A 20,040-nucleotide genomic window follows, 5' to 3' on the forward strand; every position below is an offset into this window, starting at 1 on the left:
TGTTCTTTGTTAGAGCTCTCTTTGGATCTAAGAGAGGTCAGTCATGTCTCCAAGTTCTCCTGGAGTAGTTTCTACTATTTAATAGTGAGTATTAATTAGAAAGGCGAATTAGTCTTATAATTTGATTTCTACATTTGCAATTGTGTGTTTGCTAAAGGAAATTCTTTATTCCTGTTTGCTGATATTGCTTTTACTGAGAAAGGGGGGAGGGGGAATTCTCTCCAGAGATTGATAAGTTTAGAACCTGTATTGTTCTATCTTGGATTACAGAGACAAGTTACTTTCTTTTTATTTTTTAATAAAGTCTTTTCTTTTTAAAACTTGGTTAATTCCTCCTCTTGTGGAGATTCAAGGGAAGGGGAGGGGGGAAGAGTGAGTTCCTCCTAAGGGTGATTCACAAAGTTGAATCGGTGTGTCTCTCTCCAGAGTGGCTAGGAGAGAGGGAGGGGGGAAGTGGGCTGCTTCCCTGTGTGTAGATTCAAGGAGTTTGGATCAAGGTATCTCTCTCTCCGGAGCAGGCTGGAGAGGGGGAAGGGGGGAGGGGAACTGGCTGTTTCTCTCTCTGGTGAGATTCAAGGGGTTTGAATCTGGGTTCCCCAGGGGAAGCTTGGGGGACAGGCAGTGTGTCAGACACTTTAACCTGACTGGTGGCAGCGAGAAGGAGACCTACCCTAGGATTTTAGGGTGGGGGGATACATGCAGGTCCCCACATTGGATCCCAACAGCTCCAAGTGGGGGTGAGACCTATGACAGAGCCACATCCCCAAATTCCTGTTCCACGCCTTAGAGTACCTGGAAAGCTCACAGACAACAATCAGACATTCTGCAGCCCTGTTCATTGGTAATCAGAGCAACTTCACTTGAGCTTTTTTGACTTGCTTCCTTCAAAGCCCTTTTCTAGACTGCTGCTCTGTTCCCTCCGACAGCACCAGAATCTTAACACTGTGTGTGCGTGTGTGAAGGGAGCAACTTAGCTGTATGACTGCACCAATGTCCCCTGCCCACAACTACATTTTGGCTGCACCTAGGGAAGCCAGCATGATGTGAATTCAATCTTCTTTGGAAATCAGCCTCTCAGTATCTTCTGGGCCCCTGATGTTTTATCTAATGTGCTTTGTGAACAGATGTAAGGAATGTATTTAATTTCCCAAGGGCTGTCTTGGGGCAATGGCTGCATCTTTAGCAGTTTTCAGCGAAGGATTTGAAAAGTAATGAGATCCATGGTATGTCTAGGGGCGTGTCTGCACTACGAAATTCAGTGGATTTTATAGAAGTTGAGCTTTAGCAACCAATTTTATACAGTCAATCATGCTTGTCCCCACTAAGCGCATTAGGTTGGTGCAGTGCGTCCTCAGTACCCTGGCTAGTATTGACTCATGGAGTGGTGCACAGAGGGTTGCTATCCCACAGTCCCCGCTGCCCATTGGAATTCTGCGTTAAGCTCCCAATGCCTGATGAGGCAAAAACATCGTTGTGTGTGGTTTTGGGTACATGCTGTCAGTCTCCCCTCCCTCCCTCTTTGAAAGCAACAGCAAACAATCATTTCGCACCTTTTTTCCTGGGTTATCTGTGCAGATGCCATGGCAGATACCATGGAGCCCGCTCCACTGCACACGGCTTTTGTGAGCATTGTAACCACCTCGCATTATCCTGCAGTATGTGCAGAGCCTAGCTAGGAGCCACCAGCATAAGGAAGATTGTGAGGAGGACATGGACACAGATGTTCCTGAAAGCACAGGATGTGGCAATTGGGATATCATGGCGGCATTGGGGCATATTGATACAGTGGAACACCGATTCTAGGTCTTGCAAACAAGCACAGACTGCTTGGACTGCATAGTGTTGCAGGTATGGGATGATTCCCATTGGCTGCGAAACTTTCGCATGTGTAAGGCCACTTTCATGGAACTTTGTGAGTTGCTTTTTCCACCCTGAAGTGCAGGAATACCAAGATGAGACCTGCTCTGACAGTTGAGAAGCGAGTGGCGATATCCCTGTGGAAGCTTGCAACACCTGTCTGCTACCGGTCAGTCGGGAATCAATTTGCTCTGTTCCCTCCGACAGCACCAGAATCTTAAAAGTGTGTGTGTGTGTGTGTGTGTGTGTGTGTGTAAAACTACCGTGGGGGCTGCTGTGATCCAAGTAGCCAAGGCAATCAATAACCTTCTGTTAACAAGGGAAGTGACTCTTGGAAATGTGCAGGTCATAGTAGATGGCTTTGCTTCAGTGGGGTTCCCTAACTGTGATGGGGCGACAGAGGGAACACGTATCCCTATCTTGGCACCGGGCCACCTTGCCAAAGAGTACATAAACCACAAGGGGTACTTCTCTATGGTGTTGCAAGCACTAGTGGGTCACAAGGGCCATTTCACCGATATCAACGTGGGACGGTCGGGAAGGTGCATGATGCTCACATCTTTTGGAACTCCGTGCTGTTAGAAAACTGCAAGAAGGGACTTTCTTCCCAGATCAGAAAATTACCATTGGGGATGTTGAAATGCCAATAGTTATCCTTGGGGACCCAGCCTACCGCTTGCTCCCATGGCTCATGAAGCCGTACATAGGCAGCCTGGACAGTAGTAAGGAGCAGTTCAACTGTAGCCTGAGCAAGTACAGAATGGTGGTAGAATGTGCCTTTGGACGTTTAAAGGGGCACTGACGTTGTTTGCTGGGTAGGTTAGACCTCAGCGAAAGCAATATTCCTGTTATTGCTGCTTGCTGTGTGCTCCATAATATCTGTGAGAGTAAGGGGGAGATGTTTATGGCAGGGTGGGAGGTTAAGGCAAATCTCCTGGCGGCCAATTTTGAACAGCCAGACACCAGGGCAATTAGAAAAGCACACCAAGGCATGCTATGCATCAGAGAGGCTTTGAAAACCAGTTTCATGACTGACCAGGCTACGGTGTGACAGTTGTGTGTGTTTGTCCTTGATGTGAAGCTGCCTCCTTTGGTGAATGTGCTTCCCTGTAAGCCAATCCCCCTCCCCCTCTTCGACCACAGCTGGCACAGGAAATAAAGTCTCTATTGTTCTGAATCCATTCATTCTTTATTCATTTAAAAAAAAAAAAGATCTCTGACAACGCTGACTAGTAAAAGGTAGCCTAGTCGGGTGGGATAGGAGGGTAGGACAAGGTCACAGTGCTTATTGTAGCCACAGTATAAATCAAGGCTGTTTGAATGACAGCCTTCTGTTGCTTGGGCCATCCCCTGGAGTTGAGCAGCTTGGTGCCCGGAGCCTCCCCACCCCTGTGTTCTTGGGCATCTGGGTGAGGAGGATCTGGAACTTGGCAAGGAGGGCAATGGATGCAGCAGGGTTCTGAAGTCTAGTTGCCTGTCCTGCAGCTCCACCAGACGCCTCATCATGTCCGTTTGCTCCCGCATTAGCCTCAGCATCTCCTCCTGCGTGTTCCGATAACGCTCACTGTATGCTTTCCTGGCCTTTGCCACTGAATGCCTCCATGCATTCAGCTGTGTCCTATCAGTGCGGGAGAACTGTGTGAGCTCTGAAAATGTCATCACTAGTGCGTTTTTTTCCGCCTTCTAATCTGCGATAACCTCAGGGATGAAGTTGATACAGGGAGCATAGAAACATTTGGAGCTGCAGGGTGGGGAAAGGGAGAGTAGAATTTAAGAAGATACATTTCTGAGAACAAAAGAGAGACTCTTTCACAGTGAATCAAGCAATTCACAGCAGACAGCATATGTGTTTTAGGTACAAGGTCGCACTTTGTCTTTTATATTGAGTGCCTGCCGGTATGGTGACACATCACACACAGCTGGGCAACAGAATTCGGTTTCCAGGCAGCCATGGTAAGCCAAAGGGTACGCAGGGTTGGCTTCTTCCACGTTCATGACATGTGGGAATGGTTTCAAACTGCAGTACCCTCCTTTCCCATAGCAACCAATGCCGGTTGGGTTTGCTGTTTAAAAGGAGGGGCTGTGGTTTTGGGGTAAATGTGCAGCACACCCCTCCCCCCGATCCCCTGCATGAATATTCTCCAGGATGATCCCTTTTAGCCAAGTGCAAACAGCCCAGCATGACTGGGGTCTAATGTGCTGGGGATCACCAAACAGAGGGGATTACTGTTCCCTTACCAAAATTCCCCTATTTCAACCAGGTGACCATGAATGATATCACTCTCCTGAGGCTGACACAGAAAGATAAAGACTGAATGTTGCATGAATGTGACCAAAACCCAGGACCATTCGCTGCCATGCTTTGTGCTGCAATGATTCCAGACTACTTGCTACTGGCTTGATGTGGTAAAGTGACCTACCGTGGAGGACGAAATAAGGCAGTCCTCCCCAGAAACCTTCCGCAAAGGCTTTCAGAGTACCTCCAGGAGAGCTTCGTGGAGATATTCCTGGAGGATTTCCGCTCCATCCCCAGACATGTTAAAAGACTTTTCCAATAGCTTTACTGGCTGTGAATGCATCCCAATTGTTCAGGGCAAATCAAACATTAAACACAGTTGCTTTTAATCACTGTAGTGTAGTTAGGTGGTGCCTTCTCCGCCTTCAGGGTCCGGGAACAATTCCCTGGGAGGGTATTGGCTCCAGGGTGAGGAAAAGGTTCTGGCTGCTGCGGAGAATGGATTCTCCACTTGCCTGCTGGGCATTCTCCTCCTCCTCCTCTTCCTCATCCACAAAATCCTCTTCCGTGTCGCACGAGGCTGCCACCTTGCAGGTGTCCACAAACAGTGGTGGGTAGAGGTAAGGACCCCCCAGAATGGCATGCAGCTGATCATAGAAGCGGCATGTCTGTGGCTCTGACCCGGAGTGACCATTTGCCTCCTTTGTCTTTTTGTAGGCTTGCCTGAGCTCCTAAATTTTCATATGGAACTGCTGTGTCCCCCTGGTGTGGACTCTTTCCACCATGCCCTGTGTGATTTTGGCATATATATCAACATTTCTTCTGCTTGATCAGAGTTCTGCCTGCACAGATTCTTCTCCCCATACAACAATCAGATCCAGTGTCTCCCGTTTGCTTCACACTGGAGCTCGTTTGTGATTCTGGGACTGCATGGTCACCTGTTCTGCTGAGCTCGCCATGCTGACCAAACAGGAAATGAAATTCAAAAGTTTTTGGTGCTTTTCCTGTGTACCTGTCTAGTGCATCGGAGTTGAAAGTGCTCTCCAGAACAGTCACACTGGAGCACTCTGGGATAGCTCCTGGAGGCCAATACCATCAAATTGCACAGTACTGAATCTACAGTACTGCAGATTCAACCCAGGAAACTTGATTTTTGCGCTACTTCCCTCATCAGGGAGGAGTACAGTGGTTGATTTTAAGAGTCCTTTAGGTGGTCAGAATGGGGTTGGTTGTGTAGACACATTACTTATAAAATCGACCTAACGTGGCTAAATTTGACCTAACCTTGTATTTTAGAGCAGGCCTAGGAAAGACTATCCACCATTACTGCGATTTGTTGTCTGAAACAGTGAATGAAGATGGCATCTCCCGCCTGTATGAAGGTAAGGAAATACCTCTGTGTGTTAGTGCCTCTGTGGGAAGTACAGAGGTGCAGCACAGGGCCTGAAAACAGTTTGAATGTGTCCCTCTCTGTCTAAGGACAGAGTTTAAGGAAGAAGGATGGTCACGCGAGCTTTCATCGAGGTGCCACAATATGTGTACGGGAGCAGGGGAATTCCATCTCTAGCTCCTAGAATAGAGCTGTGTGGGGAGACTGTTGTCATAAAGGTCAGGAATGTCTCTAAAGGAAGGCCTGACAGAATTGAAAAGGGCTGTTGTTATTATTAAGGGTGGTGGTGGTGATGATGATGATGACGATTACCCTCTGTAGGGAAAGATTCATCACCTGCCCTCCCTGTAATGGCGTCTTTGCAGGCCAAGGAACTTCACTCCGAGATTGGTTATCAGCTCATAGGAAAACCCATGAGTGCACATGGGAAACACTTTTCCCTGTGAACTCTTAAGGAATGAAGGCACAGGGCCACAAAGGATTTCAATAGACATTAGGAGCCTAAATCCCTTTGTGGATCTCAGCCTAAATGTCTGATGGTTTAACACCTCTGCTGCTGTCAATTTCCTATTCCACCAAAAGAACAAGTGCCCCCAACTGTCTGTGTGTATGGGTGTGCATGTGTATGCCGGCGGAGAGGGAACTTATGCAAAAATGGAGGCTCCTCTCTCTCCAGGGCTATTTTGGGAGTAGCTGAGTTGTTGTTTCTGTGCCCCCAGACTCTTGGGTAGCTAATAGCATGTGGCAATGGCCATCTGAAGGGGAGGTTTCCTAGGCACCAGTTACATCAGCACCATGGGGCTTCCAACCCGTTTCCTCTTTGTTTCAGCTTTTCAAGAAGTGCCTTTGAAATCTGACAGGACCAGAAGGTACATCCTCAATAGACATTACAAATGGTTGCAGAAACTTGGAAATCTCGTGTCAGGTTCTGCATTCGACTAGGGAACCAGGACCAACACAGAAGACCTCTTCATCCTGCTATGGTATGTACAGCAGATGCTTATCAACACTTTGGAACCTGGGCTGAACAGTGAGATGTATATTGGCAGATGACACAAAATTATGTAGGTTACTCGGCCCTAGAGAAGACTTTGAAGAAGTTCAAAGGATCTGTGATGGGTTGGGTCACAGAGATCCCCTTGGGACTGTCACCTGATGTGCTGAAATTATCTCTGAGCCCGTTTTCCTGCCAGCCTGGGCCCCCAGAACCCCATCTTGTGACCAGACATGCTAGCCTGCCCAACACAGACCCAGGGTCTGGTCCACACCCCCAAAGCTGTAGACTTCACTGAAAACAGCTCAGCAAGTTACCTGTCTTCAGCATCCCAGACACCCAGCTCCCAATGGGATCCAAACCTCAAATAAATCTGTTTTACTCTGTATAATGCTTATACAGGGTATATTTGTAAATTGTTCACCCTCCATAACACTGATAGAGAGAGATGAACAGCTGTTTGCCCTCCCCACCCCAGGTATTAATCGCATACTCTGGGTTTATTAATAAACAAAAGTGATTTTATTTAGTATAAAAGTAGGATTTAAGTGGTTTCAAGTAATAACAGACAGTACAAAGTAAGCCACAAAAGCAAAATAAAGCCAAAACACTCAAGTCTAAGCCTAATATATTCAGAAACTGGTTACAGGTAATGCTGAATAGAGGGAATGATCACATCCTCGATCTGCTGGCAATGCTCCTATTTAGACAGCCCAAAATGCCATTAGCCTTCTTGGCAACACTGTAGACTCATATCCAACTTCTCATCCACTGTAACCCTAGGTCCTTTTCTGCAGAACTGCTGCCTAGCCACTCAACAGGTGCACTTCTGAACTGTGGGTCTGCACTGACCAGGGACAACAACTATGAGGTGGGATGTTAAGGGTGGGGTATACTACAGGAACTTTGGAGTTGGACTCAAGAACCTGAAGCAAAGACACTGCCCAGCGTACACTGGGAAGGGTGTTTTGCTCGTGCTTTTATGTCTATGGATACCGCTTGACTGTTTTCTCAGATTACTGCTAGGTTACTTTTATTAAAGAAACTCTACCTCGGACTCTGTGCTTGCGAGAGGGGAAGAATTGCCTCTTAGAGGCATCCAGGCGTTACAGTGAAATTTCCCCAGGTTCCCGGGTGGGGGCTTGAGCCGGTTCTGGTTGCATTGTTGAAAAGGAACCCCCTAGGTGTTGAACCTGCCCTTCTCGCTGCCCACTTCAACTGGCAGAAGGGTTACAGACTGAACAGAACAGAACATGGGGGAGCAGCAACACCCGGCTGCTAACAGGGCAGTTGGCCAGACCTTGACTGACCAGGTTAAACTCCCAACTGCTCATTAAATACTGATATAAAATCCTCTGCAGACTGTGCCCCATTTCCCCCAAATTATCAAATAATGAACCCAACGCAGGTCTCTCAAGCACCAACTGTGAATCACCTGCCCCTCCCCTACTGCTCCCCCCCAGCTGAACAAGGGACCTTCTAACTCTATCCCTGTTCCTGCCCCCTCTTAACATGCCATTGCCCAGCACTCCCCACTGTCCATGTCAATGGCAAAATCTGAGGAGGTTTTATGTTAATATTTAATAATTAGATGGAGAAATGTAAAATCTAAGGCCCGGGCAGTTGTGTCCCTCCAAAACAGGGAGGAGTTGCTGTTGTTCTAATGACTGGGGGGTACCCAAAGGGATTTCACCGCAATCTGTCATCATTAGGAAGAAAATGGAGCAAAGTCTGAATATTTGATAACAGGAGAGAAGTGTGGCAAGATCTCTTGGGGAAGGAGCATCAATATTCAACAATCAGACAGTAAAAGGCAAAATCTGAGGGGAAATCAAATCAAAATTAATTAAATAACTGGAAAGTGCTGATTCCCCAGCAGGGGAGGGGCAGGTGACTGGCAGTTGGTCGGGGGAGGGGGGAGCTGGGCTTTGCATGGCAGTTCGGGGGGCAGCAGCAGGGGAGGGGCAGGTGACTGGCAGTTGGTCGGGGAGGGCAGCTGGGCTTTGCATTGCAGTTGTGGGGGCAGCAGGGGAGGGCAGGTGACTGGCAGTTGGTCGGGGAGGGAGCTGGGCTTTGCATGGCAGTTGTGGGGGCAGCAGCAGGGGAGGGCAGGTGACTGGCAGTTGGTCGGGGAGAGGGGAGCTGGGCTTTGCATGGCAGTTCGGGGGCAGCAGCAGGGAGGGGCAGGTGACTGGCAGTTGGTCGGGGAGGGCAGCTGGGCTTTGCATGGCAGTTCGGGGCAGCAGCAGGGGGCAGGTGACTGGCACTTGGTCGGGGAGGGGAGCTGGGCTTTGCATGGCAGTTGTGGGGGCAGCGGGGAGGGGCAGGTGACTGGCAGTTGGTCGGGGAGGGAGCTGGGCTTTGCATGGCAGTTCGGGGGCAGCAGGGAGGAGGGGCAGGTGACTGGCAGTTGGTCGGGGAGGGGGAGCTGGGCTTTGCATGGCAGTTGGGGGCAGCAGCAGGGGATGGGCAGGTGACTGGCAGTTGGTCGGGAGGGGGCAGCTGGGCTTTGCATGGCAGTTCGGGGCAGCAGCAGGGAGGGCAGGTGACTGGCAGTTGGTCGGGAGGGGGAGCTGGGCTTTGCATGGCAGTTGGGGGCAGCAGCAGGAGGGCAGGTGACTGGCAGTTGGTCGGGGAGGGGAGCTGGGCTTTGCATGGCAGTTGGGGGCAGCAGCGGGGAGGGCAGGTGACTGGCAGTTGGTCGGGGAGAGGAGCTGGGCTTTGCATGGCAGTTCGGGGGCAGCAGCAGGGGAGGGCAGGTGACTGGCAGTTGGTCGGGGGAGGGGGCAGCGGGGCTTTGCATTGCAGTTGGGGGCAGCAGCGGGGAGGGCAGGTGACTGGCAGTTGGTCGGGGAGGGGGAGCTGGGCTTTGCATGGCAGTTGTGGGGCAGCAGCAGGGAGGGCAGGTGACTGGCAGTTGGTCGGGGAGGGGAGCTGGGCTTTGCATGGCAGTTCGGGGGCAGCAGCAGGAGGGGCTGGTGACTGGCAGTTGGTCGGGGGAGGGGGGAGCTGGGCTTTGCATGGCAGTTCGGGGGGGCAGCAGCAGGGAGGGGCAGGTGACTGGCAGTTGGTCGGGGAGGGGGAGCTGGGCTTTGCATGGCAGTTGTGGGGCAGCAGCGGGGAGGGCAGGTGACTGGCAGTTGGTCGGGGAGAGGGAGCTGGGCTTTGCATGGCAGTTCGGGGGCAGCAGCAGGAGGGGCAGGTGACTGGCAGTTGGTCGGGGAGGGGAGCTGGGCTTTGCATGGCAGTTGGGGCAGCAGCAGGGAGGGGCAGGTGACTGGCAGTTGGTCGGGGAGGGCAGCTGGGCTTTGCATGGCAGTTCGGGGCAGCAGCAGGGAGGGCAGGTGACTGGCAGTTGGTCAGGAGGGAGGAGCTGGGCTTTGCATGGCAGTTGGGGGGGCAGCAGGGGAGGGCAGGTGACTGGCAGTTGGTCGGGGGAGGGAGCTGGGCTTTGCATGGCAGTTGGGGGCAGCAGCAGGGAGGGCAGGTGACTGGCAGTTGGTCGGGGAGGGGGCAGCTGGGCTTTGCATGGCAGTTCGGGGGCAGCAGCAGGAGGGCAGGTGACTGGCAGTTGGTCGGGGAGGGGGAGCTGGGCTTTGCATGGCAGTTGGGGGCAGCAGCAGGAGGGGCAGGTGACTGGCAGTTGGTCGGGGAGGGGGCAGCTGGGCTTTGCATGGCAGTTCGGGGGCAGCAGCAGGGAGGGCAGGTGACTGTCAGTTGGTCGGGGAGGGGAGCTGGGCTTTGCATGGCAGTTCGGGGCAGCAGCAGGGGAGGGGCAGGTGACTGGCAGTTGGTCTGGGGAGGGGGAGCTGGGCTTTGCATGGCAGTTCGGGGGCAGCAGCAGGAGGGGCAGGTGACTGGCAGTTGGTCGGGGAGGGGCAGCTGGGCTTTGCATGGCAGTTCAGGGCAGCAGCAGGAGGGGCAGGTTACTGGCAGTTGGTCGGGGGAGGGGAGCTGGGCTTTGCATGGCAGTTGTGGGGGCAGCAGCAGGGAGGGCAGGTGACTGGCAGTTGGTCGGGGAGGGGAGCTGGGCTGGGCGGAGAGGGGGCGGCAACTGGGACAGGGGGCCTGGGGCTGGACAGTTTCATTTGGGGATATCTGAGAGTTAGGGGAACGGGCAGAACCTGACGGGGAGGGGGTGACAGAGAAATGTTCAATAATGTGAGAGAAAAGGGAAATGTGAAAGGATTTTATCTCCATATTTTATAATCACAGACAAAAAAGGGCAAAACTGGAGATAATTTTCTTTTCAATATTTGAGACAAGTGACAAAACCTGAGGTGATTTTATTTCCAACTGCGAGAATGAGAGAAAATGGCAAACAGATGCTGACTCATGTCAGTAATTTTTAAACTGGCCATTCCTGAAGCTGATCCGAAGAGGGAGAATAACTGGGGGCTGAGCACCTTTGTGGGGTCTCTCAGGCTGGGAGACCTGACAAGATGCTGAAGATTTTCCATCCTGAAAAAAAGAACCGTTCTGACGTTTGTGTGTTTTCCTCCAGCAGCGTCCGGGCAGGGGAGCCTGGTCTTCCCTGCTGTTTCTGCGGCTACATGAGAAGGTTTCTCATTGGAGATGGAGGGGCTAAATCTGGGAGGAAAAGATCTGTTTTTTCCAGTGTGTTCCAGTTGAATAAGTATCACAAAAACAAATACAAAATGTTTTTGAACTGGCAGAATGAATCGAACGATCATGTCATTTAAGGCCACAAATTTAAAAATATGTAGGCACCTAAAGATGCAGATAGACAACTAGTGAGACTTTCAAATGTGCCTCCATGCCTAACTCCCATTAATTTCATCTGTATCAACAGGCACCTATAACTGAGGGACCTTAGCGCTGTAGCAACCCTGGCATGCAGCAGCAGCAGAACTGCAATAGTCTCTGCCTCAGTTTCCCTTAGCTGGTTCAGGGATGGAACTTATATCTGTCAGTCTTTAGCTATGTCTACACTTAAAAGTTCAAAGCACAGTCATGGCTTTGCAGCACTGTAACTTGCTGAGCTTGGGGTGACAGTGGTGTGTTTTTAACCCCCCTGAGTGAGAAAGTTGCAGTGCAGTAACTTGCCAGTGTAGACAAGCCCTTTGTCTGTAGCTCCAGTCCTCCAGTGGACTGACTTGTGTCTCTTCACTTTCGGGTCTGAAAAGAGTCTGGCCTCAAGCAAAGTGCTGCCGGCTCAAGTGTCCCAGGGATTTGGGCCTTTGACTAAGGGCTCTTCTAACCTGTAGCAGGGTGGTCACCCACTCCTGCCCTGAGGAGCTTAGAAGAGCCCAGCAGAGGGCTGGGGCTGGGGCAAGCAGCTCCCAGGCTGATTGGGGAAGTAGGCACAGCTGGCAGCCATGCCTCGAACAGCCCACAGCCGGCCCCTATAAAAAGGCTTTGAGGATGGGCACAGATATAATCTCTCTGTCTGTAGAGGGAGAAGGGCCTGGCTGCTAGGGAGCTGAGCAGGTACCTGGGGGGAGTAGGGCTGGGGAAGGCCAAGGGAGCTGGGGAGCTCTGGCCTGGAAAGCCCAGGGCCGGTGCAAGGATGTTTCGTGCCCTAGGCAAAACTTCCACCTTGCGCCCCGCACCTCTGCCCTGAGGTGCCCCCCCTGGTGGCAGCTCCCCCCTCCGCCCTGAGGTGCCCCCCTGTGGCAGCTCCCCACCCTCTGCCCTGAGGCACCTCCCCGCTCCAGCTCACCCCTGCTCCACGCACGAGCACCCTGAGCACGCCGTCGCTGCTTCACTTCTCCAGCCTCCCAGGCTTGTGGCACCTAAGCTGATTGGCACCGCAAGCCTGGGAGGTGGGAGAAGTGAAGGAGCCATGGCATGCTTGGGGAGGAGGCGGGGCAGGGGTGAGCTGGGACAGGGAGTTCCCCTGCGTGCTCCCCCCCTTAATTGCTGCAGGCAGCCCTCCCCGCGCTCCCCTGTCCCAGGTCCCTCTGCCTACATGCCGGCAGCGACTAGGGTGGCCGAAGTTCCGGCCGCCACAGTCGCTGATGAAAAAAATGGTGCCCCCCCCAAATTCTAGCTCCCTAAGTGACTGCCTAGGTCGCCTAAATGGTTGCACCAGCCCTGGGAAAACCTCAGGCTGTGGCCTAGTCTAAAGCCACCTGGGTACTGGGGTTGCAGAGGGCAGCCCATGGGTAGGCTGAGGCAGCAGGTCCAGACCCAACCTTGCCTATGATGAGTGGCTTACAATGCAGTCTGCCCCAGTGCATGAGGGTGAGTTGGTGACTGGCAGTAGCCTACAACTGAGGTGAGGTGGGGGTAGTGGGAGTTCCCCTGAGTGGGGAGACCTGGAGAAACTGGGGGTACTGCCAGGGGGCAACACCCACTGAAAGGGTCACCCGGGGTCTAGGAGGGACATGGGGGCCAGTGGTAGCGTGACACTGGCTGACAGGGGGGGCTCGGGAGGCTGGACACTAATTCCCTGAGATGACCAGCAGGAGGTGCTGCTGGGTGAGTCTGTGCCAGGTTACATAACCCCTTTCCACTGCTCCCCTTCACAGGTTTCTTACTTTGTTTTTGCCCCATTGTAAAAAACAAGGGAAGTTACAGCAGGAACACAAAGGCAAAGTCCAGTGTTCCTACTCTTGTTGCCACCCCTGGTCAGGGAGCTCAGCTGTCTCTACCCACGTCCATCCCTGGGCGGTAGGGGGACCCAGGCCCACCCTCTCCTGTGGGTCCCAGCCCAGAGAGCCTGAGTGATGCACTCAGGGACTGTGTTTAAATCACCTTCTGCTTCCTGCCACAGGGTCTTGGGTACCTCCTGCCTGGTAACAGGCGGCTGGGCCTGAGCTCCCAGTGGGGTAGAGAGACCCACCTGTGCTAGCTGAGCTCGAGGTCTTGCACTAAAACTAGCGGTGGAGCTGGGCTAGCACAGGTGGCAGCTCAAGCCAGCTCCCGGGTATGTACCGCAGGAGTCCAGGCAGGCTTGTTCTCAGGCAGGAAGCCCGAGCTACCCCCTGGACTCCCCGTTATACTGCTATTCTTAGCATCCGAGCTCAAGGCGAGCTAACACTTCTGTCTGCCAGCACTGGGAAGCTCACTCCCAGCTGGGTGTAGACATAACCTGAGTGTGGTTTAAATGGTTCAGATCCCAGGGGGCACAAAGATGTGGTCACAATTCAGTCCTGCCACTTGCACCAAGGCTGGAGGCAATGAGGTGGGCCACTGAATCGTGAAATCACTGGGGTCAGGGACTGCTCTGCTTGTAGGAATATCCCCAGAGACCCTCACCTGGGATATGTGTGGCTGGGAGATGGGGATACTTCACCCAGTGATCAGTGGCCATTCATACCTCATTTAAAGCTTTGCCTGCACTGGCTTCTTTTCCTAATATGTCCTGTTATATGGGAGCATCTAAATGCCCAGCCAAGATGGGGCCCCATTGTGCTGGGAGCTGGACACAACAGTAGTGAGAGACCATCCCTGCCCAGGTGTAAGGGACCAGTGTATAGGCAGTCGCGCCTAGTGGTCACAGCTGGGCTGAGGTCTGCCTGCCAGGGATGGGGATCATTGGGCCAGAGTTAGAGAAATCACAAGGCCAGGCTCCATGAACAAGAGTTGGGGTCAGACTCCGAGACCAGAGGCAGTACCAGGTTAGAGCCAAGAGGCAGGAATCGGCATCAGGATCAGGAAACAAGGCAAAGTCCAGCAAAGTAGCAGGTGGTTGCCCAGACAACTTCTTGAGGCAACCCCTGGGGCTATGGGGCACTTGGCCAATCAGAGGCCTGCAGGGTACTGTCACCTGGGTCTCCTGGGTGGTACTTCCTGTAGTGCCTACTCTCCCCAGTGCTCCTGGTGCAGCTGGCACTGCAGGAGTATTGGCCAACCCAGGTTCTAGTCCCCGGGTCTTTACAGCTGAATAGTTTATTACAATTTCGATAGAGCTGAGAGTGCCACAGGTCTCAGCTGTGGTCTGGACGGCTTCTGGCAGTTGTGGGTTTTAGGCCGCTAATCCTGCTCAGAGCCAGGGCAGGTGAGGACTGTAGGGGAAATCCCTTCCCTTCTGGTCTATGTTGGGCAGCAGAGGCTTGTTACCTCATCCTCACTGCCCCGTGGCACTGTCACTTCATCCCACTCACTCACTCCGCCATCTGGTTTGCTGTTTCTCCTGTTCCCAGGCCAAGCTACGATGACAGGGAAGCACTCACAGGTGGGAAGCACTGGTGAGACCCCAAACACATACCCTGGCTTCTCTGAGTCACATCCTCTCACAGGCTTTGTCCCCGACCATTTCTTGTTTCTCTAGATGAGACATTTTCACAAATGTCAGAATGCCTTGGTGCTCAACACCACGATACAACCCTTTCTCCTCCCCAAAGTGCTTTAATGCCCGTTCTCTCCCAGCCTCACTTCTGCCAGGCATTACAGACGTGTCTCTCGTCCCATTGCACAGATGGGGATGCTGAGGTACAGAGAGAGGAAATGACCTACCCCAGGTCACACAGCAAAGCCATGGCAGAGCTAGAGAGAAAAGCCAACAGCTCTCACTCTCGCTGTCATCAGCAGACAACAAGCCCCCTGGGGGAGGGACAGAGCCCAGCAATTGGAGGTGGGGAGGGCGGATTTTCATCGACAGTTTTCTGTTAGAAAATCCCATGAACATTAAACAAGTTTGGTTTGTGGAATCATGAATCAATTTGGATGAAAATTCTTTGCAAAAATGTTTTGTTTTCCAAACCAAAAGCATCTCCCGTTTGTGGCGTCCCCTTAAACTGTCTCTTCGCACACAAAGAGGAGACAATGATTTAGAAACGAGATAAGATGCTTCAGTCAGGGTACGTAGTTGCTCCCCTTAATGATTTAAAGATAATAAAATACCAGTAAAATTGACTCTTTCAGCACTTACACAGCAGACCCCACTGACCGCATCTAACCGGGGCCGGGTGGGGCCAGGTCACCCTATCAAACATTCAGATACCCAGGGAACGGGACAGTGCGAGGCTGCAGCACCATCTAGTGGCCACAGGACAAATCGCCGGCCGGCACCTGTGGGCACTGGTGGTTCGGTTAACATGGAAAGCTGCATAATGCAAGGTTGGGAAAACGGGGGTCTGCTGCACTACATCATCATCTGCAATGACTCAACCCGATAGGACACCTCCTGTGCTACATTGCTACTAGTGACCTCTCAGTCAGGTCCCCACAGCTCCCAGCCTTCCCCCACCAGGAGGCAGGTGTGAGAGGCTTGTTATCCCTAACCGACAGAGGAAGAAACGAAGGCTGAGAAAGGCGAAGGGCCTTGTCTTACATCCCAGAGCCTGTCGGCACAGAGTTGGGAACAGGACCCGGGAGTCCTGACTGTCAAACTAACCATCAGTCTGGAGTTTCACGCACTGAATGATCAGAACAAAGTGACCTCGAATGAGCTACAGACCAACCACCATTCACACAGATTATTCAGCACGTGTTGTAGAAGCACTAGACCATCCGAGAGAACCAGGAACGGCTCAGAGACAGCCAATGGCGAGAAGGAAGGAGAACAATTCACCAAGCAGATGATTGGTTCTGGCTTATTTGCTGGGCCTTAAAAGAGAACAACAAAGTCCTGAGTCTCCTCCCTGTCACTAGATCCCCTGCTCAGCCAATCAGCATTGAGACTCTGGCGGAGGCTGAGGGTTCCCCAGATGGCCCACGGATGGCTCAGGTCACCAGTGAGGATCGCTCTCAGAGCAGTCTTCCTGTCCCATCTCTTTGGGACGGCCTCCCTCCACGAGGGCTAAAGAGCAGCCCCCTCCTCGCCAGTCGAGGGAGGGAAGTAGGAAAAAGGGAAACCAAAAATGATGAACCCCAATGTCCCCCTGACTCTAATGGACAAAGGCCTAGGTGGTAAAAAAATTCTCCCACCTTAACCTAGTGTTTTCCACGCCTTGAATTTGGCCAGCACCAGGTGGGTCAGGCTGCCCAGGTACCAAACGTCTCTGGGGCTCTTACCTGCTCCACAGGGACGTCTGTCTTCTCGCTCAATTAGCCGTGGGAAAGGGGAAAACCCCAAGGAGGCTCCTCCTCGTGATCACAGGCCTGACCCAGAATCCTCTCTCAGTCCTCAAGGAGAGACCTACAGAAGGAGACTCTCTGCAGCAAAGCCCCGGGGGTCTCGGAGATCGCCCCAGCCCTGCAGCCTGTCCTACCTGGCCGTTGTCATGGACGCTCTGTGAGGTCACCGCCTCCCAACCTCCTTTGACCAATCAGCTGAGGTGCTGCAAAAGGCCCTTGTGATGTCACCGCCACACCCACCCCTGCCCTGCAGGGCTAATGTCCTGCCCTGGCCAGCCCCTTTGCATGTTTGAGCTGCTCTCCTGTGACACCCCACGCACTCAGGGTTAGTGCTGGGATCAAGCAGGCAGCACATGGAAACCTCATAGGCTCTCAATGTGCCACACTCAGTTTTGCAGAGATTTGGAGACTAAGGCCAGAAGAGACGGTTAGAGCATCTCATCTGACCCCTCTGCACATCACAGGCCTCCTGTATGGTGCAGTAGTGAGTTTTGGACCAAAGCAGACTCCAGAAAGGCACCTCCTCAAGGGATGGAGAAAGCACCACTTCCTTGGTAGTCTGGAGGAAATTGATGCTGTGGGGGGCAGGGAATTCACCCCAAGGCCACACTTGTGAGTCTGTATCATAACAGGCATGCACAACAGCACTGCACAAAGTTTGTACACGTCACCTTAACTCTGATGGTCCCTAACATGTAAAGGCCTGGTCTCCATGGTGTTTTTGTGCTTCTAGAACTAGTTTGGGGAGAGAGGCACTAATTTATTTGTTATAGTGAGGGGACCCCCGGGGTGCAACCTGGAGCTGGGGTACCACTGAGCTGTCTGTCTCCCAGCCTGGGTTCCCTCTCACACAGCTGCTGGGAGAAGATGCGGATCGCCCGGCCCTGCACTCACACAAACCTTTTCACAGGCAGGGACACACCCAGCTGCAGGGACTAGGAAGCTTCTCCCCAGCCTAGGTCCCTAGTGCTGCAGCGTCTTGCCCTGGCCAAAAGCCTGATGGTATCAGTTTATTCCCCAGTCTGTCCCTCCCTCCAAGTGGAGAGGATCATGCACCAGTCTCTGGTCCTGAGCAGGTGCCCCAAGCACATCTAGCAAAACACAGAGTTTTAGGGGGAAATAGAACACACAGTTAGTAACTACGCAAAGAGGCTTGAAGTGATTGTAAGCAATGAGCGCACAGCTCAATGCAGGTTACCCAAGAACTGACCCAAAAGAACCCTCTGCTTTGGCCTCAGCGGCAGATCTGGGGCTGTGAGAGCTGAAGCTCCAGACTCACTTTCCTGCTCAGCCCCCAGCCCTTTCCCCCAGGTCTCTCCCCTCACCGGCAGGCTCCGGCTCAGGGGCTGGCTCCAGCCACCGCAAAGAGTCCGAACCTCCCGCCCCGCAGAGCTGGGCACAAAGGGGCTAATGCAGATCTCTCCCCATACAGACCCGGCTGGGGCAGCAGCAGCAGCCTAGGCACCCACCGCCCCCGGCAGCTGGTTTGCAGCAGCCCCCCGACTCCAAATGCCCTGCACCGGACACACCCGCCGGGCTCACAGCTCCTGCCCACCCTCCCAGGGTGTGATGGGCTCATGCAAGAGTCTGACTCCTTCCAGCTCAGTTCAACTCTCCGTGGGACCACCTGGTGCCCTGTTGGCTTGTGGCCAAGCCCTGGAATCTCTGCTTCTTTCTCTGAGTTGTGCAAGAGCAACTCTTTCCTCCTGCCGGTGAGTTGCTCCCACTGGAGCCAGGCCTCGGTCTGGCCGGCTTGACGAATGGCTGCAATGGGCCGGGCCCTAGAACTTGACACCCTGGCTAGAGATGCTGCTGTCCTGTGGGTGACCTGAGGGCTGCAATTCTTGCAGCTTCACCAGATGCCCACGGGTTTGGCCCTTGCACTTGCTGCCGCACTTTGGCTCTTGCCCACAGGGCGCGTGAATCTAAAGGAGGGCCAGGGCCAGGCTTGATAGCCAGGACAGGCAGGAGGGAGGAAGAGCCCCAGGCTGGAGCCCAGCACAACTTCCTCCTCTGGGCCCTCGAGCAGAGGCAGCTGGTGCTGACAGCTCCAAGGGAAGCTTAAAAGCCACAGAGCGACCGAGGGTGGGGCAAGAGGAGGGGAGGACCATGCCCGCGTGTGGGCTGCAGACAGCCACAAAGACACCAGCCAGCCTGCTCCCTGGCACACCAGACACCCACTGAAAGGCACCCGCAGACCAGCATGGGGGCAGCTGCTGATGCTCTGTGGCCAACAGCAGAAGACAGTAGGAAAGCAGGGCCTGCCCCGCTGGGGCCTCTTACCGTTCCCGCTCCAAGGTTGCTCATTTTGGCAGTGGGGCAGGAGATTTTACCCCAAGGGGCTTTTCCCCAGCTGGCGGGAAGCAGAGAAACACACAGGCTCCAAAGGTGCTATTTAGCAAGCCCCCTCAAGCGGCGGGACAGGCGCACACTTGGAAGAGGGAAACTGCTCTGCACGTGAGCCGGGCAGCCGCCCATTTCTCTGGCACGTCAGGAATGGCAAAGGTGCAGGACTTTGTCAGGGAGGCTTAAGCATGGGGGATTGGGGTGCAGCAGGCTGTACAGGTGCGATTTAGTGGCCCCGTGGCACAGGAGGGAGGTCGAGGAAAAGGAATCCTGCTGGTAGGCAGGGGCCTTGGAGAAAGAGGAAGGGAACTGGGGACTTATTTTTGGTCTCTCTTTGCCTTCCTGCCTCCTTGCCCTTGTGGGGAGGTGTAAAGGCTTTCAACAAGCCTGGCTAGCTCAGCCTGTAGCACACCAGGCTCCTACTCATGAGTCTATGGTCTGAGTCCTTGTCTGGCCACTCACCCTTCCACTGCCTCGTGCGCCACGAGCTCAATGGTTTCCAGAACCACACAGATTCCCAGAAGCGGTGGCAATTTCTGAAAACCCCTTTCTCCTGCCAAGTCCTTTGGAATCAGGAGAGAGGAGCAGGCCCAGGAAGCCCTGTCTCCAGCTGACCACAAGCACTGTGGGGCCAGGTGCTGGGAAAGCCAAGGGAGCAGAGACAGCAGAGGAGAGAGAGGGAGAAGCAAAGGTCCAAGTGTAAAGGGGGCATGGTCCCTATATTGTGGCACATTTTTCTGGCTTATACACACCCCCAGTGGAATGGACCAGCTGGGATGTGAGTCCTCACTCCCACTCCCTTTACCCAGAGGCCTCCTGACCTCAAGGACTCTCCTTCTACTCTGTGTGTGGCAAAGTCCTCGTAACCCTGGTAAGGCTGGGCCCAGGGTGTCTGGGGTTCAACCTCCAATCTTGTTGTGGTCACTTTAGAATAGGGGCTAGGTGTCCCCACTCTGGGGTCTCTCTCTGCTCTGGCCTCCTCTAACCAGTGGAGCTGCTGCATCTGCACCTGGATCCAACCTCCAACCAGATCCTAGATGATTTCCAGCTACTACTGGCTGCATGGGAATCGAGACAGCACAGCTAAAGGTGGGGCCTGAGAGCATCTCCAGGCAGCTCTCCAGCGTTTTTCACAGGCAGCAGGGCCAGATTAAGATTGAAGGGTCATAAGGCTAACAGGAGGAAGGGCCTAAGCATGAATTACATTCCAGTAGGGAAATTGGAAGTCAC

The 20,040-nt window shown here is 53.4% G+C and overlaps 1 long non-coding RNA gene across 1 annotated transcript; it reads left to right on the top strand.

The window, feature by feature from the left end:
* Nucleotides 1–33: 33 nt before the first annotated feature.
* On the top strand, nt 34–7,402 carry LOC120392754. Its single transcript, XR_005591777.1, has 4 exons — nt 34–84; nt 5,390–5,475; nt 6,313–6,466; nt 7,261–7,402. It is a non-coding gene; the product is annotated as an uncharacterized LOC120392754 (long non-coding RNA).
* Nucleotides 7,403–20,040: the final 12,638 nt, after the last annotated feature.

Source organism: Mauremys reevesii, unplaced genomic scaffold (assembly GCF_016161935.1).
Source record: "Mauremys reevesii isolate NIE-2019 unplaced genomic scaffold, ASM1616193v1 Contig112, whole genome shotgun sequence".
Lineage (NCBI taxonomy): Eukaryota > Metazoa > Chordata > Testudines > Geoemydidae > Mauremys > Mauremys reevesii.